Raw genomic sequence first — 15,395 nt, 5'->3', positions numbered from 1 at the left:
GGGCCAGGTGGGAACCCCCAGGTTTCTCCCTTGCAGGGCCCCAGTTTGGCACTGTTCCCTGCAACACTGAGGGTCTGTTGTAGGGTCTGGGGACCCCTTTGTGGGGGCCTTTGGTGGGTCAGGACACCCCCTCTGCTGTCCTTCACTTGGGTTTCTCCCTGGGTGAAGGGGCCCCTCATCTGAGCTGCTCTGCACAGCAGAGGATGGATGTTCACTGCCTCTCACAGAGGCTTTTCCCCACACACCCAAACTCTCCTCACCCTTTGTGTGAGGGTCTGTGCCAGCCTGGCAGCTGCTGACCCCAGGGCTGTGCTCTCCACCCTGAAGGTGCTCAGCTCCATCCCTCAGTGAATATTATCCTTCCTCCAGCCCAGACCTGAGTCACTTTATTTTATTCCATCAACGAGCAGTCCCGGGCCTTAGTCAGGGTGTGGTGGTCTTCTCTGCAGCTTTTATATGGTTTTGCTATAATAGGCAAAAGTCCTTCATTAAGATGTTTTAGCCATAAATTATAACATTTCAGTCTCTGACACCCGGTTGCTCAAAGTCCCATCCAGCCTGACCCTGCCAACAGCCACTGGCAACCTGTGCCAGGACCTCACTACCCCCACATGGGAGAATTTCTCCCAAATATCCAACCCAGCCCTCTGTCAGTTTAAAACCACTCCTCTCTGTCCTGTCACTACATGCCCACGTAGAGGAACTGTTTGTTTGTCTCTCTTCTGTGATTAAAGGTGAAGATACTGTTGTAAGTCTTGTTAGGTCTGGCCCAATTAATCTCCACTGAGCAGTGCTGAAGTGCCTCCCCCAAGCATTTGAGCAGGGTTGTTGCCCTGAGTTAAGATGGGACAGGCACCCCTTGTCCTGTCCTCAGGGGCCTCAGGAGTGCTGGCCAAAAAGGCAATTACACACAATACTCTGCTTCCTTTTAATATATCATTATGATGGATGAAATACGTGCTTTATCTTCTCTTGTATAAACAAAACCATTCTCTTACTTCATCGTATAAGCTTGCAAGTATCTTCCCACATCAAATACTTTGAGAAAAGTCTTTTTAAGAACACCTCTCTGTTGCTGTAGCTCTCTCATTTGCTGACAGGCACACACACAAAACAAACCCACTGAATCTCAGGAGCAGAGCTGTGGGCCAAGCTGGTATCTCGTCACCTGTTTTCTATTTTCCCCTCCTTCCCATTGCCCAACACTGTAGATACATGATACAGTAGATTTACAGAGCAGGAAGCCACAAGAAGTAGCAATTCAACTTTCAGGGAATAATTCAGTGTCACTTATTCATATCATCCATGTATATGAAAAATAAAGAAGAGGATAGAAAGCCACTCCCACAAGGCATTCTAGCTCTTGCATGTTCTCATTTTATTCCTTATCCTGCAATTCATCTTCTTACTTTCAGCAAGCCAGCAATGAAGTAGAAAACTCCTAAGAAATCATATTCTGACATATCTTTCTGGGGAATATTCATTTCCATGCATAGCTGTATAAGCCATGGAGAAGTCTATGGCATCACTGGAGAGAAAACCACTTGACAAGCAGAGTCTGTGGACCTAAAATGGATAAAAGCAAGTTTTTTCTGGCCTGCTCCATCTGATTTAAAGGTCTGATAGACGCCCAGCATCAGCACAGTAATCTGCTGAGGTTAGCCCCAGGCCATGTTGTAATGCAGGAAGAGAGCAAACATTGGAGCATCCTGAGCCAAATTACAACTGACTGTTATTTTGGGATGCTAAGCTTTGAAATCTGAATTCATTTAGTTTATTATGATATATTGGAACTTCCTTAAAAAAAAAATAAAGGAAAAAACCAAACAAAACCCAAGGTACTCATTAATTCTGGTTAAATAGAACAGGCAGAAGAAGGCATTGCCTGCCAAAAAGATACACAAACCCCATTATGTCAATAGACCATCGCATAACCGGAGGTGTGTAGCCAGAAGGCTGCTCCTGTTGGCCTCCAGACTCTGGATGGAGTTCAGCTCCCTGAAAACATGACAAACCTCTGGCTTCAAGGCCAGCCTCAAAAAGTGCCTATGTGGCTCAGAAGAATAATTTCAGATTTTCACATTTTACTATGCTGTACCACATGGCAATGTGGGCACTGCTCACAGATCATGAGAATCTGCACAAGAATCTCTCCATGCGTTGCATGTGTTATGCAAGAGAAGAAAAAGAGCCTTAAAGCACAAAAGTGCCAGCACCTTCCTGTCCTAGGGTGATGTCACCCTAGGACACTTCCCTACTGTACATTTTCCAACATATTATCCATACTTCTGAAGTAATCCCAAAGATTTATCCAAGCCCTGCGGGTTCTTGCAGTTAGGAGCATATTTAAAATATTTAGAAACAATAAGTTCTGGGAAGGTAAGAGACTGGAGAACAACAGAGTGTTTCTCAGGGCTGCCTTGCCTTGTTTGAGTCATACCTTAAGAAGAGATGCTGCATCTAAGAGAAGAAATAGGGCTTGAAATAATAATGAAAATTAAAAATTATTGGTATCTGTTACATGAAGTATTTGCACATCCCGGATATCCCAGTTCTGTAGAGTTATACAAGTGTTCAGGAAACGTGCTGATGTGGCCCCGTGGCAATTAGGGACATGGTTTAGTGGTGGGCTTGGCAGTGCTGGGTCAATGTTTGGAAGTGATGATCTTAAAGGTCTTTTCCAATCTTAATGATTCGCTTTGATACAGACCTGACACTGGAGAGACCCTGCACAAATGGGAGGGAGAAAAATGACAGATCTCTTGGTTTCTGTAACACCTTGGAAAGATGTCCCTGGCCACCTCCACATTGATCCCCACAGGGCTGGGCTGTGTAGGTACAAGAGCAAAACAACCTCATGTACTCTCCTGCCTGGCATCACACCATTGGCAGCAAAACACCTCCTCAGGCTTTCCTTCAGCCTTGACATCACACTCTGAAGGTGATTCTATACCTCACCAACTCCTTCAAGTCTGGATTTCACCTTTTCCTTCTGCTTCCTCAGACAGAAACACATCATTCGCCACTGCCTGCTTTGGGGCTGCACGCCCAAAAAGCAGTGCTTTCCCCCAGTCCATGATGCACATGCACCAAGAAACCCCAAAACCGTAGGGACACACACTTCTCAATTAGATACTGCAAGTCCATCATCACCATGAGGAATTCTGGGGGACTTACACCTCAATTGAGTTGCAGTGGTTTTCTTGTTACAGCTGAGCAGATAACATGACGAGGCTAGTGATTGTTTCTAGGAGGGGATGATTTAATAATATAATCTGCAGTGCTTGCAGAGGCTCCTTGATAAAGGGCCAGGCAGAGCTGGAGTGGTTTGGATCCATTTCCTCACCGCTGCTGAGAACAAACGTTGCAATATGTGTCAGGAGGGTTGAATGGAAAATAATTGCCTTCATTATGCAAGCTCAATGTACAGACATATGTTCCTGGATAAAACACTTTTACAGCCAGCCAGGGCCATGCCGCTTATTTTCCATAAAAAAAGAGGAGCAGTGTTTTCTACAGGTTTCAGTCAAGTATTGGAAGCAGGCACACGCTGATTTGTCTTGCAAAGCACACATTTCTGAGTTCATGCACACATAGCTTTATCTCTTTTTACAAGAGATGTGTGGGAATAGGTCTTGTAGAGGATGTCTGAACATGCACCAGGACTTTGGCATAGCTAAAGCAGTGAGAAACTGGAGACGTGGATTTTATAGGAGACATAGCACGTTGTAAAGCAAGACATCTTGGGCTAAAATCCAGTTCCTCTTCTTTAGGTGAACTGAGCTCTTGATTTTGGTGGGGCTTCTCCCTCAGAAAGAGTCAACAAACCCAGCTTTGGGCATTGACGGGAAGAATCAGAGAAGTGATTTCTTTGGTGTGATGCAATAGCAGTTTGTATTCCCATCAGCCCCAAGTGCCTGGAAATCTGGAATTCAAATGAAGCAAAACCTCACTACAAATAAAGATTTTCTTAAAACCAGAGTAGTTTCCACCACTACTTTTAAAAAGCAGAGCTGCCAGCTACTGAGAAAGTGAGTAAGTGATGCTCTGGCCTGGGAGGATTCCAGTAGGATTAGTCTGGCAGTTCTCACACAACCAAGACGGACTAATTTATTCATTATTAGTTTTTGATTCTTCTAAGTCTGCTTTTCACAATGGTTTGGCACTGTCCACACTCATCACTCTCCAACTCTGAAGCTGGCAAGTGGACACATTTGCTTCTTTTATTACAGCCCAGGGATGGGCTGATTTACACCAGGAGCCCAGCGTGCCGGCAGAGCCAGGAGGAGCAGGAGGACAACATTCCCTCCTCCAGCTGCTGCAGGAGAGATGCTCCAGCCATGAGCAGGAACAAATATTTATCAGATGGGCTTTCCAGTCATATGGTCCTAATCCTTGCAGTAATGTGAAACTCCCTGGATGAGGTCATGGTTGCTGAATCCCAGACTCTCCTGTTTTTCTAGAGGCCTGCTCAGGTAGGTGGAAGATGGAGCACACTTATCCCTGCCTGGGGCTGGCCAGGAAAAAAAAAACACAGGGGTTTAGGGACATGATGTGCAAATACACACCTATGAACACGCACAAAGACTTGCTCCAGAGCACGTCAGGGCTGCCAACGCTGAATTTCCAGCACCAGCTCTGGGCACTGGGTGCTCTAACTTTCCAGAACTCAGCAAAATCCAATTGTCAAACTCCCTGAAAGCCTTTCTAAGCAAAAACCCTTCTCGAAAGTGAAGTGTATGATAAGACATTTTTTAAATGTCATTTAAAGGCTCTCTGAGCAGATTACTGCTGGGAATACTTGCTTAGCTGGTTAAGGTATCTTTGCCTTGCTCATTAGCTTTCACTGGCCTTTGGTGATTTACACTTTAAACCAGGGAACCAGGGAATTCCCTGACCATTTTCCTCCAGTGACTGTTTGAATCCAAAATTGTCCAAATTAGGAATTGTATGTGAATCCTACTGAGGTCTGAGCTCATGGGTCCTGGACAGACCCTTATTATTTTAGCCCAGATGGGACTAAAAAAAGACCATCGCAAAACCATGAGACATCCAATGGTATATTTTTGGAATGCCATGCTTAAGATAATAGTCCAAATAATGTGTCATACTGCTAGAAACGACTTTAAATATGTTGCTCATCAGTACACAATGTATAGCAGCACCATGTCTAGGCATGAGGTTATCTTGAGCAGGACCTAACCAAGGGAAAGAACAAAACCAACTTATTGTGGGTGGCATTTGCAGCTGGAAGGTTTCCCAAACCTCAGTCAAGATGAAATTTGAGTCACTCAGAAGAACCTGACAACCAAGTACTCAAGGAGATTGAAAAGGCAGATCATGTCCCTTATTTTGAATCAGACTTTAGCTGTGCATTTTTCTGTAAGACTGAGTAATTTCTGAGCATAAACCAGAGCAGCCCCTTTACCTGCAGCCAAGCTCAGGTCTCCCACACACAAGGTGTGTCCCAACCACCAGCCCCCAGATTTGTCTTTGGGAAATCTCTCTGCTGTTTTTTGCCATAACTCTTCTTTCTTACATCACAGGAGGATGAAACCAAGAGTAAAAACCTCTGGGTCCCCATGTCTCTCCCCCAGGTCCGCAGCAGTGGGAGGACTCCCACGTTTGTCTCAGGTCAGCAATGGGGTCTGCTGGGGTCATCCTGCACAAAGGCAGGGTCACAGGCTGAGCCTCAAAGGTACTCACAAAATCTGGGTGAGAGTTTGTAGCAGGAGCTGGTCTGGGGCGTAGTTCAAGCTCTGCTCACCACGTCTGTAGGGACTGAGCCCCAAACACTCTGTCCAACAGGGGAAGGGGGCTGGGGAGTCAGAGAGGGGAGAGTCCCTGAGCCTGCACTACCCTGCAGGAACCCACACCCTGTGGGTCCGAGCGTGTTTTACTTTTGGCACATTGTAGTTAACTGCAGTAAGTAACTGGAGGATGGAAAAGCAAGAGAAAGTGGTGGATGCTGCAGAATGTTGCTGTTTAACCTCTTTCCTGAGCAGGTCCTTTATTTATTTCACATGTGGGAAGAATCAGCCTCAGTTTTCTCAGAAGCTTCTACCTCATTCCCTTCAATCCATCAGCCAGTGAGATTAGCAGTGTCACAGGATCCAGACCTTTCTGCTAAATCCCTTCCAGATGTCCAGAGCCACAAACATGTCAGTCACTGACAAGAGCCTAATGACAAGTGGCTCCCTGTTCATTAGTGATGGCTACTGCTTCCTGGCAGAAGAGCTTCTTCTGCCCTGCCTCCAAAAGCTGGGAGGGTTTTGCAGGGAGGCTTTTTTACTTCCCCAGAAACAGGGCAGCTGTCTGATGGGTCATGAGGAGATCTCCATCCCAGCTGGTCTTGAGACCTGCCCTAGAGCTGCTGCTGGAGCACTGGCACAGGGCACCACATTGCACAGGCATTTTAGGATCTGTAGAGAGGAAACAAACGAAACAAATAGTAGATCTGTCTCCAGCCAGTGGGGTTTGACAGCCCCAGGCTGTGAGGTTTTCCAAAGGTTTGGTGGCATTAGACTCCTGTGCTGGTAATGCCAGCCCCAGGGAGCCAGGTTGGAACTCAAGCAGGCACTGAGGTCAGGATGGCTTTGGAGAAAAGGAGCAGGTGGGAGGGCTGGCTGGGAGCAGTTCAGGAGGGAAGAGAGGGAAATCTTCTGACTGTTCCTCCCACACAAGCAAGGAGAGCCCTGTGGTGGGGTTCTTGGCTTGCTCGTGGAGTCAGCTGTGACTCTGTGACAAGGGGCTCTCTCAGGCACAGAACACAACAGGATTTTGGTTCCAAGACTGCCTGCCAGGTCCTTTTCTTTGCCCAAAGACATGCCATGGTTTTCTTGACCTTTGCAATACATCAAATTTCATCACTTTCTTCAATTGCATTTTGATCAGTTTGTGATTGCTGTGTTGGATTTGTCTTATACCTCCATCTCCAAACAAGCTCAAGAGGTACTTTGTCAAGCTAAATTATCCTCAAAAAAATCAATACTATCCATTGTGGAGATTTCTGAAGGTTATATTTTCCCCTCTCCTTTCATTGCAGTTAATTGATAGAATTTTTAAAGTACAGCTGGACAGGAAGGATTGTTTCTTCCATGGAGAGTGCCAGTCTCCTTACTGGGATGGGCAGGCAGGCAGGACTGATGCAACACCCTTTGCCATGCCCCAAACCACACCACCACAAGGAAATTCAGCAGCCCATCCTACCTTGGCACGGAAACTGCAGTGAGATGCCAAGCCAGAACTTGTGCTGAAGTCTCTGAGAACTGTTCCTTTCGTGCAGCTGCTTATTAACATGACCCTACTTGGGGAGATTTCTTCCTTTATCCTTTGAATTACAAAAACCATTCCAAAACTTGATCCCCATGAAGGCTGGGCATTGTGTCAGTTCTAAGAAGCTGAAAATAGTGATGGGTTCTTTGCAGTGAACAGAAAAACCCACTTGGAGTCTGTCATTTGGATTTATGAATATGAAGTCTGCTTTTTTGACATAATCTTCTTGATTTAAGCTTGTGGTTTCTGCACACAGTTCCCATCAAAATTAATGTAAGTCATCTGAGCAAATCTCTCCCAGGTTGATGGGATGAAATGTTCATCTCCTGGAGATTTATTCCTTGTGCTTCAGTGCTGACCTGTGCAGGAGCCAGCCCACAGCCTGTGTTGGAGCTCAACAGGGCCCTGAGTGATGGGGTACAAGGTGCCCAGTGGGGACACACAAAGCACCAGGGAACATGGGCAAACACTTCTGCATGTGTGAAACTGAGTGCAGCCTCAGAACAAGCACCAGACATTTGCTAGATAAACCAGGAGGTCAGCCCTTGCTCACCTCTTTGTGCTGCAGAGTTGTCATGGGTTGAGATGTTGTGCCTGGTGTAAAACCAGCTTCAGCATCAGCACCACTTCTACAGCAATGTATCATAAATGAGTGAAGCAGAAAATAGAGCAACTCAGCAAAAATCCCAAACAACGAGGTTTGGTTGCAAAACAGGACAACCATGTGCTGTAAAAGAGCACAGATACCTCCTCAGAGACATTAGTGCCTCATTTTAACTCAAATCCACTAATTTTGCAGAGGATAGCTCACATCACATCCATTTGAAAAGCAGCTGGAGGCTGAACCCTTCCCAGATTCACATCAGCCAGGGGAGCCCAGCATGGCCAACACTGCTTGGAACCAGTCCTCCAAATTTCCTGACACCAAAACCACTAGAAGCTGTGTCTGTGTGACACTGAGCCCACAAGTGCTGACTCAGCTCGTTGCCTCTTACACAGTCCCCAGTGATGGTTTATTTCCTTTTTCCTGCTCTGCTATCAGATCCTTGGCCCTAGGAGAAGACCACTGGCTCTCTCCAAAACAGGATCACAGAAGTTGGGAGCTTCAGGTTTTCCCGGAGGAAATTTGGGGACACCTGTCTGCCAGAGCCCTGTCCCTCCTCCCCCTTGAGGGACAAAACCATGCAATTCTTCTCCAGTGGGTGATAGGGCTGGTCCAGAACAACCAGGAACCCCCAGGCACTGGCTCCAGCCTGGGAAACAAAGTGGGATGGAAACAGAGACTTTGAGGGAAAAAGGAGATGGGTGAAAGTGGGGAGCAAAGCAAATGTTTTGTTTTGACACTTGTAACAGTGCTTATTCATTTTCCAGTAAGTCTATACTGCTCTCAGCCAAAATAGTCATTGCACAAAAATGGCATTATGAGCCTTGGAGGATTTATGTGAAGTGTTTATGGCAGAGCACTCATGTGTGGAGTGTCCTGCAGTGGCTGTGATTCTCCATGGCCTGGGGACAGCCTGCAAATGGGGACACTGCCACCAGGAATGGCAGCCCTGGGGGAGCCTGACCACAGCCCCACACCTCAACACTGAAAACAGGGCTGGTAACCTCCACCAGGCAAAGGTTTTGGATTGCTTGGTTGTGGTAAGAAGAGCCTGATATTCCTATATATCCTGATTAGTGAACTAATGAACAACTGCATTAAATTATTATTTTTAACAATGATTAATATAATAATTTTTCTCCCTAAAGTTTGGAAGGCTCTAAGTAACCTAAAGGAAGAAAGGAGGATATACTTATTTTAGTAGGAGGAGAGGTCCAATGCTATCTAAGTACTGCATTTAAACCAAAAAGCAGAGAAGGAAGCAGGCTCTGTACCTGCTTTGCCTATTCAGCTCTCATTGCTCTGGTTTCCTCACTGTCCTTCACTCCCTTGGCTTTTACAGAGCACACACTGCACTATTGCCTCACAAAAGCCTTAGTTCAGCGGATGAGAAAGAGATTGCAGAGTCTGGCATAATCCCAGGCCGTGCCTCAGCCCATCCTGGTGCCTGTGGAAGCTCCTGGCTGCCATCCTCGGCATTCCCAGCGCCGGCAGAGGGGACCTGGGGCTGCAGCTCCGGCGTTACCTGGGGCAGGATGAACCCATCAGCAGGAGCAGGGAGAGGAGCCAGGGGAAAACAGCACAGCTGCCGATTGCTGTGCCACATCTGGAATTAACCTATCCCATCAAAGTGTCACCTGCAAGCCCTGAGCTCTCCATGCTCCCCAGACTGTAAATCCCGGGGTGATCCCAGCGCTGAGGAGCCAGGGATGCCTCCCTGCTGCTCACAGACCCCCACACACCAGTGAGAGCTGAGAACCAGCCCCTTGCACTGCATTAAGCCCTTGGGCATTGCCACCGAGGGTTTTTCATATTTTTCAAATTAGAATTTGACTTTCCTGTTTTGTCTGCCCACTGGGAAATGTCTGGCACTAATGTTAGTCCCAATTCTATTGCCTCATGTCCTGCTCAGTCTGTAAAAAGCAGAAAAGAAGGAAGAAAGGGTCCTTCGCATTTTAAGGAAAAAAAAGAAAAGAAAGGCAGAGTGGGATGAAGAAAACTCAAAAGCACTGAAATAGTGAAACCTAATCTGTAAAAAAGTAATCAAGAAAATTTCCTGCCAAGTCATAGCTCCAATTTCTGTTTATCTAGAAAGAAACCCTGCTTCTCTTCCTTCCAAAGGCTATCACATTTTTTCAGAATAAAAAGCAAATAAAGAGCCTAATGTGAGGAATTTGAGCTAATGTTATAAACCCTGTTAGCAGTTAAATAATTAGAGATCTTCACTGGTATTACATGAAGATAAATGATTCCATACAGTCCAAAGCTGAACCGTATTCCTGCTAAGTACCTTAGTCTTAACTGTAGGAATATAGGAATATCATATATAAATCTCTCCATCATCTTTTCATGTGGAAAAATGAAGTGCAGTTGGTTTTGAAGATCAATGGAGTTGCTGTTTTCATTTTACTTTATTATGTAAGCATGCCACGTGGGAATTTTGGCAGCAAGCAATCCGAGAAGCCTAAAATATACATTTGTTGGCATTAGAGGAGTAAGCAGGATTTTTGATCAGTGGTAAGGTTTTATTTGTTCATATACATACACATGCATCTGCACATATATTTTCAACATGTTGCCATGAATCACGTGCAAACACAGAGCAGATGTGCTGTGCTAGTGGGGCTGTCGTGCCTCGGTTGTGCTTTCCTGGGAGCTGACCCACCGCAGGCTCAGCAGAACATGCCTGATGGATAAAGTCATGGTGCTACTGGAAAAGAACATTTATACATGGGGCTAACCTGCTTTTTAAACACGAGAGGTGGCTTGTCTGCTTCGTCAGCTCCTCGGTGAGTCAGACTGTACGCAGATGGTTTCATTAGAAGAGTATTTTCCAGTAATGGCTCATTTGTAATGGTCTGTACATCCAGAGGACAGGTTTCCTCAGACAATTCCTGGCCCATGCAGGGGGATGCAGCAAAGCATGGTCGTGTTTGAAACACTTCTGGACCCAAAAGATGAGCAGCCAGAACAGAACGAGTTAAAAATGACTGGTCAGAAAAACTGTTTACAGATTGCAGTCTTGAGGTTTCCATCTTTCTTTCTCATGGGGAACTGCACATGGGGTGCAACTGGTTGTATTTATTCCCATTGTGCCCAAGCCAAAGGATCTGTGTATCAACATCCCAAATATGCTGCCTGAGGCAAGATCTAAATAACTGTTTTTCTGAATAAACTGTTTAAATTCTGCTTGGCTCACTGCCCGTATTTCACAGTGACTGCTGCAGAGATACACGGCTTTGCCACCCATGTTTCCCTACACCAGAGGTTGTGGGGACTAAAAGAATAATTCTCTCTATATGTACATCACAATTTATTAGAAACTGAGGATTAATGCAGCAAAATCCTCAACAGCAGCAAACAAAATACAGAAACAAATTCACCTTCAAGCAGCATTAGAAAGACTGTAGCACAAAGCAATTCCAAGGTATAGATACCTTATAATATGCATTTCTTAGATTTTTCCAGTCTAATAGGTCATCACAGCTTCCATGTTTGAAAAGACTATCAAAAAAGCACCATAACTGGGTATTTGTGAGGACCTGGGCACAGCAGGAGACCAACAGAGAGATCCAATACAAAGATTTATGTATAGAAAGAGATGGGCAAATGAATGGGTCACACAGGACCAGCTGATTGCCAGTTTGGCTCTTGGCAACATTTCCAGCAACGTTTCCCACATATCTGGGGACCTCCCCTCAGGACATGTCTCTCTGGGGATGTCCAGAGCACATTCCTGTGGGGTGGAGGGGGCAGAGGGACACCTCAGCCCAGTGGCACTCACAGCACAGGGAGAGGCCAAGGTGAGGCAGGACCACAAGAGAAATGTGGCAGAATTTGCAATGCCCCTGCAAATATTTTCCCCTTCTCAGAGAAGAACATCAGCAGTGAATGAAAAATTAGAAATGTCACATGTGCATGTGGTTTTGGGGTTTTTTTGTTGTTTTTTTTTTAACCCAAACCCACCATTTTCTCCGCTGTGCTTGCCAAGGTGCATCTCTAATTCATCCCCTTGGCCATCTCTGTTGAGTTTTCCTCTCTACAATTTGCTAAACAGTGGGATTTCCATGGTTACCGCAGCTGGCTGTTGGTAGGATCAAACACAGAGTGTGTTTTTGCTGGGGGGTGCCGACACCCAGAGCAGAGGGTGCAGTGAGACCCCAGTGAGCCCTGCTGAAGGCACCAAGGGGTGTCAGGCACCAACCCAGGCCAGAGGTGATAGGGGGAAGGTGCTCTGGCCTTGCTTCTCCTTGCTCTGGGGTAGAGATGTGGCCACTTGCTGTGGCTTTAAACATTTGGCAAGGCCACAGGGTTGACCCTCAGGTCCCTGCTCTGGGATTACCCCTTGTACATGCACCAGCACCTCCAGCTAAGGCACCAGCACAGCTCAGCTTGGCCAACTGCCAGCACCCAAATATTTTTCTCCATCCTTTTTTTTTTTGGCAAACGCATACATAAACAAACACAGACATATTGCATCAGTGGAGGGTTCATAGGAGGGAATTGCTATGCTAAATTCAAACATTTTCTTAAAAAACCAAACCAATGCAATAATTATTTTCCACCAAGATCATATATTTTCCTACTTTTGATGTCTATAAAGCTAATTTCAATCAAAAGGTGGTATAATTTCCTGCTTTTGAAGTCTAATGAGTAAATTGCATGGAAACCTCCATAAAACAGAGAACTCATTAATAAATGTATAGTCTCTTTGTCCAAGACTTCCAACTTTAAATCAAACACACAACAACCAGATGTTTTTCACATTACTGCATTTCAAGATTTTACTGGAAGTGATCTCATCATACATACTTAATGTAGGTATCCAACTGTGCATGTTATTTGTATCACGAATCAGACCTTGCAGCTTTAGGACACTGTGTGGCAAACACAGCTATTGTTAAAAGTGGATAAAATTTATGCTAAGCTTACCACAGGGAGATGAAGGAGCCCATACTGGATGCAATATGCTGATTTTGATAAGTGTCAGAAGTGAGGAAATTGTATCACTCAAAAGTTTGAACTTATTTTTAGGAAACACTGAGCCACTGTTTCTGGAAAAGATATTGAATTTAGACAATCTAGTAAATCAAAAAATTGTCTGTTTTTCTTTGAAGTGTGAAATTAACTGCAAATGCAAAAAAAAAAAAAAAATTGAGACCAGGACAAAGCTGAAACAAGATGTACTTTTTTTCAAGAAGAGTGAAAATGAAGGCTCACTTGAAGGGGGAGGTGAGGTAGAATAACTTTTCAGTAGGAAAATACTGCTTCATCAGTTCTGAAGAACATATATACAGCTAGGTTAGGATTTGAACTTTTTGCTAGGAAGCATGTCATGCTGAGGGAACAAAGCTTCCTTCCCTGAAGGGATGCAGAGCACAGGATGCAGCTCAGCTTGCACACCATGGTTTCAGCTTGCTTTGGTCGTTAGGGAAATACCCTAATGGAGCAGTGAACTCAATACCCTGTTGGAAACACCCACTATGGAATCATATTAATTGGTTACCTCTTAATTGCCAGCAAGAGCTGGCTGAAAGTTTTCCAGGGCTGTTTATCACCAGAGCAGGGCAGTGGGCAGCTCTTTGCTCAGGGCAAGCTCACAACTCCTGTTCATTGCAGAGCCTGAGCAGATCCTCTTCCCCCCAGGTCCAAGTAAGACTGACTTTACTTATGAGTTTAAGAAATGCCACAGGAAAATGTCTCAGGGAACTTCATACTCTTTTTTTTGTTCCTTTTTTCCCATTGGAAATTTGCTGAAACAGAGTTGCTGAGTCCCCCACCTGCCATCTCCACCCTGAACCAAGGGACCACTGGAGACAAGCAAGAAGGAAGACAAAGAGGAATAGCTTTAAACTGCCACAAGGGAAGGTTAGATCAGATACTAAGAAGCAATTCTTCCCTGTGAGGGTGGTGAGGCCCTGGCACAGGTTTCCCAGAGAAGCTGTGGCTGCCCCATCCCTGGAAGTGTTCAAGGTCAGGATGGATGGGTTGGAACAACTTGATCTGGTAGAAGATGTCCCTGCCTTTGGCAGGGATGTTGGAACAAGATGAACTCTAAGGTCTCTTCTAACCAAAATCATTCCATGATTTGATTTGAGAAATATGTGAAAGGATCTCATCTTGCCCTCCATATCAATTCATCCCAACCTGCACTGACACCACCCTCCTGCAGAGACCTCTTCTGCTCTACTACTGCATTCCAGGCCACCCTCAACAGCAAATGGGGGTCTCAGCCCTTCCACAGAGAAATTGCCTCCAGAAATGAAAATGCTGACCTTCACACAGATCAGCTTTGACCCACAGCACAAGTAACGGGGAAACTGGAACACTGACTGACCAGCATCTGGCTGGTTTCCTCTTTGACAGATGTGGGAAGTTTACCCAATTTCTCAGACTACTCACTGGCATGGGGAATTACTAATTGTCTCTTTCTACCATGAAAACAGTGACAAGGAACTGCTGAATTTGTGCCTCTCACTTGCAGCTGAATCGTCTGACTCCACCACATCTGAGCAGGTTCAGTGGAAACTTTCCAAGCCTGGTGTAAAAACAAGGATCATTTTGGCACATACAAACACAAAGAAATGTCACATTTAAATGAGGGAATTTAGAGAAATAATTGACTTTTCTAACAAATTAGCAAGCCGTTTGGTGATGCCTAGAATAAAGAGATCAAAGAGCCATAAGCAGGAGAGCTCATGGTCCCAGGAGAGCTGTACCCACACCTGAGCTGAGCTGTCCATGGGAGCAGCAAGTCTGAATATGGAAGCTGAAGTGCTCAGTGTGGGTCCTGCAGGAATTAGATCACTCTTTGGCCCTCATTAGATCAATGCACAGGGCTGCTGCAGCAGCCAGGCAGTGAGGGGGGCTCTGCCTGGGTGCACCAGCACACGCAGCATCGTCGGGGTCTTGGCTCTCTCTGCCTTTGCAGGAAGAATAAATTTGGTGCATTGCTCACAACACACACACTGATAGCCCATCAATAATCTTTGTAAGATCTGTAGCTCATTATGAAGAGAATATAAACTTATATTAGGAGGCTGAATCCAATTAGGCTGCATTGAGTTGCCATGTTCCAGGTCTTAAAGAGACCACAAAAGCCCCACCCCACTGGAGGATGTACAGTTTACATGCTGGCAGTTCAAAGAGCAGATTTTGTAAACCCACTGATCATTTCTGCAGCAGTCCTCATTATCCCCATGCCAATTCCTGTCAATCATAACTGGCACTGTGAAATAAATAAGCCCCCAGACTGCTGCAAAGAGGTTGGGAACCTTCTGGAGACTTGGCACTCATGTCACTGCTCGCCAGTGGAGGAGCTTGGCACAGAAGCTCCTTGCTATGAGAATATCAAGGCCTTGATCAACACAGCCTGCAGCATCAAACCCTGGTCTGTAATCCAGGGGAATTATCCTCTGCCCCCTCTCACCAGGCACTGGCACACAGAGCCCACAGGCCCCTGGGTGAGCGTGTGGTGAGGCTGCTCAGCTCTCACCAGTGCTGCTCCTGCCTGACC

Source organism: Taeniopygia guttata, chromosome 13 (assembly GCF_048771995.1).
Source record: "Taeniopygia guttata chromosome 13, bTaeGut7.mat, whole genome shotgun sequence".
Taxonomy (NCBI): domain Eukaryota; kingdom Metazoa; phylum Chordata; class Aves; order Passeriformes; family Estrildidae; genus Taeniopygia; species Taeniopygia guttata.
This window is presented reverse-complemented; position numbering follows the sequence as displayed.